Raw genomic sequence first — 4212 nt, forward strand, 5'->3', positions numbered from 1 at the left:
AAAAAACAGGGAGGAGTATTACTATTATCCCATCTACTCATGTGAGGAGTTTCCAGATTTTGCTGTCTTTCTAAGCAGCTGCAGACACTCCCGTGCTCCCTCCTTCTGCCACAGCAACATCTCAAGGGAAAAATAAAATAAGATTCTGTTTCCTAGCCATTTTGTCCCCAGAAATGGTCTCCAGTCAGCGCTAGATAAGCAAGGAAATTAACATTTTGGTTGACTTGCCAGAATTACATACTGTAGTATTTATGATGTGTATATGATAACACAGGAAAAAAAATGAAATCTCCCGAAAGGCAGTTTTCTCAGCACTGAAGTGTAGACTTAATTGGACTTTGGATCAGGCCTTGGTATGGCGTCACGTATGTACACGCTTGTTTTGTTCTCTGACATTATGAAAATACTGAGTGAAGTTTCACTTGTCTAATGTTGCATGTATCTGACAGGAACAACAGCCCTGCTACATACTGCGGGACTGTAACTACTTTGTCTTTAACCCTTGCTGTTACACAAAAACATTTGTATTCACTTTTTGTTGTTTTGTTCTGCTTCTTGAAAGCACAGACTGCAGCATTTATTCTGTTTAACCCTTCTTTAGCAGACATTCTCCAGGTGGAAACAAACAGACAGTATTTTCTGATAAATACTCAGTTTAGGTAACATAAAGTTAAAATATTTGTCCATTTCTTCTTTAGAAGAGCGATATTTGAATCCCTGACATAACCCTCTGAGTACTGACACATTTGCAGAATATATTCACTGTGATTCTTGTCCACTTTAAAAGTAAAAATGGTATAGATAAAAATGATTATATATATTTTAAAAATATATTTTAACAATACAAAGTTAGCAACAGTAAAACTGTCTCATTTACTAGCAATTACAGAATCTATGCTAATTTCTTACGAACTTTTCCAGATTCTAGAAGCTTGTTTATTTAAATCAGTGTAAAAGGAAAATATTTGCTGTTAAACAGTGCATGTTGGAAGGTTTTCTTTAAAAATGTCTCTGTCAGTGAAATATCTTCCATGTTTAGGGGAGTCAAGCCTGAACACAGTGTAGACTGCTGTGTCTCTAAAATGTGCACATGCCCAACATGTATGACTTATGCTGCCTGCAAAGGTATTGAATTGTAGCTGTGGTGGTATTTTGAAGCTGTGTTGAAGTACTTGTGATGTATTTCAGAGATGAGCTTTAAGAGTGATAAAGTGTATCAAAGTCATACTTAATAAGCTGAAACTGGTTAGAGTCAAGTTGTCAGCCACACCGGTAAATATCGTATTTCTTTGTTTTAGTTTGGGTTTCCGAGTTAGAGAAAACACTCCTAGTTTCCTTCAGCAGCAGTCTGGAGGCATGGGAGTGTCAGTCCTTCAGGGGCTGCCTTGTGCTTCTGAGCAGTGACCCCTCCGGCTGATTTAATAATGGCACTCACAGGCTTTTCTATACAAAGGAAGTATATCACATATGCACGCTGTATCGGGCCCGAGCTGCCAAGAGGAGAGAGGAACAATGTTGATATTCAGTTTCACAAGTAAAGTGTCTGACATCAGCCAAAGCACGGTTTGAAGGCCGATTCATTTCTTACTTTCTTTTTCAGCCTAGTAGAGCAAGATGAATTAAATCACACAAGTAGCAGCAAGAAATCTCAGATATAAGCAAATAGCAGAGAAATCTGATGGCACAATTACTAAAGATTAACTTGCTTCAATATGGAAGCTAATCTTGCTGTTGAAACCACACAAAGGGTTCTATTTTTAAATATCAATACTTTAATAAATTCAACTATTATATATTTTTAAATTCATACAGGAAATGCTACATCAATATTTATTTTTAATTAGATGGAAGCAACAACCTAAAAACACAGACTGGTGGAAAGTAAGCATGGAATTGGCAAGATAAAAATTTTGGTTTTCACTAAGTAATTATAATAAGGAAACTGATCTGGCCAGCCCCTACTACTACAATATTTGTTTCCATCTAATTTTTACGGTATTAGCCAGCTTAGTCTGCTAAGTAAGCCCCATCTAATTTCATCTCATGCAGTAGGCTGGGAAGCTAAAATGCAACAGTTTCATCAACAGAAAGTTAAAGCTTGAGGCCTCCGAGGACAAAGGAAGGCATCCTTACAAGTAGTTTGGATTTTAAATACATCCTTTTAATTTGGGTGGTGAAATGAAACACATCCCACCCATAGTTCCTTTGGCAAGAAGAAAAAAAAAAAAAAAAAAGCTTTGCCTCAGGCACACTAACAGCAAAACAAATACTGGAGAATGGGGAGAGAATAATAATATATATTTTTGTAATTAAATGAAAACTCTATTATGTAAAACACAGCACTAAATTAAATCCTGGAAATAGACAGAATCAAAGTTAGCATTAAACACTTCCAGGGGCTCAATTTGTACAACAATAAAATCTCCCAAACTTTATTTCTTTTGTACTGCCTGTGAATATAGATCCTTTCACTCTAATGCCAGCTGCAGTGTAAAACTACCTTGGGCTATAATCCTACTTTGTTGACAATTTTATGTTGCAGCAGGTGCTATAGAGATTTTTTTTTTCCCCGCCAGCTGCTATCACTCTTCACAGCCAGCTTTGCTATTTTTCCAAGGGGCTGGAAAAGAGCAAATTGTAATAACAGGCAGAGAAGGAAAAAAAGGGGGAAAAAAGGGAAACAGATAATGGTTTATGTCAACAAAACCCTCACGTGGAAAAAAGCAGGAGCTCCCCACTATACCTAAATTACCTTTAGTTACATATACTGCCGTGACTGGAATACCTTATTGTTTTTATTTGAGGGAATGTCACTTAACAATTTGCAAAAGTTGTTGTGCTAACTGAACTCAGAATGAGCGTCCAGGAAGTGAGAAGGGGCACCCAACTCCTATAAGAGGCGATCTCATGTCCAGTGGGAAACTACCTGGTTTCTGGAATCTTGTTGCTGCTTGTTCTAGAAGGAACCTTACTAAAAGACGAGGAAATGTAAGTAGAGGAAGATCTTCGTGTTTTCCTGCTGACAAGCCCTCTCTACAGGAAAGTCTGTAAGGAGGACAGTTGGATTTACAGTCGAGACTTTGAACTGTTCACCACGTTCCTCTTTTCAGTTTCTGCTTTCTAATGTCCAGCTGACAATGCCCAGTGGTCCTTGTGTAAACTGACCTCCAGAAGATGCAGCCTACTTAATCGCTTGTGAAAGGATAGTGCTGTGTAAAAGCCATAAACCAGACCTTCAGCAGGTTCGGTTCCAAGGGGATGAACATAGCTTTTTCACCCTTTGCACTCACGGATTCATGCTTTTGCTGGAGAATTCATGTTCAACTTTTAATTAAGGACACAACATCTCACTCGCAATAAACCTTCAGGAGCCAGACTAGCATCAGATAAGGACTATTGAAATGCTGACACTGAAACATGGGTTGAGCTGAATCTGAATAATTGCATTTTGAATATTGAAATGAGAGTACTCATCCGAGGCAACCTAAAACCGGGCACTCGCAGGATCAGGAGTCAAGCATCGCTTTCAAATTACAGTGTGCAGCCCACAGAGGAGGGAAGAGTAAATTTGGGATGGGAAACGTCTGGCTCAGCAAAATGACTTCTTTCCTCATAGGCAGAAGCCGCATCTCCCGCGGGCCGAGCGGCCGCTGGCTGGCAGGCCGCCAGGGAGGCCTGCGAGGCCAGGCGAGGGGCGCAGGCCCCGGGGGCGAGGAGGGGCAGGCCGGCGGCTTTTAGGGAACCCGTTTCGAAGTGGAGGGGCGGTGGCGGCACGCCCGAGGGGACAGCGCGGCGGCTGTCACTCCCCCACCCTGCGGGGACCCGCCGGGCGCGGAGGGAGGCGGGCTCAGGCAGCTGAACCCCGACTCCCTTTGTCCGGAGCCAGAGGCGGCAACAAAGGACGAGGCCGCCGCGCCGGGACCGCCTCAACCGCGCGGTGCGGTGGGGGGCGGCGGGGCGGGACGAGGCGGGGCGGGGCGGGGCAGGGCCGGGCCGCCCCTCTCTCCCTCGCGCGCCAGCTGACAGTTGCGGGCGGTGGCGGGTTTTGAATTCAGTCTCCAGCCGGCGGCGGAGCGCCGCGCGCGGCTCGCTTCGGATCGCGATTGGCCGGCGGGTGGTCACGTGGGCGGCTACAGCGGGCGGGCCGGGGGCGCGGGCCGGCGAGGCTGGGCGGGTGCCGGCCATATTGGATCGCGGCGCGGACCCGCCGGT

The sequence above is a fragment of the Chlamydotis macqueenii genome, chromosome Z (genome assembly GCF_036417535.1).
Source record: "Chlamydotis macqueenii isolate bChlMac1 chromosome Z, bChlMac1.mat, whole genome shotgun sequence".
NCBI classification, from domain to species: Eukaryota; Metazoa; Chordata; class Aves; order Otidiformes; family Otididae; genus Chlamydotis; species Chlamydotis macqueenii.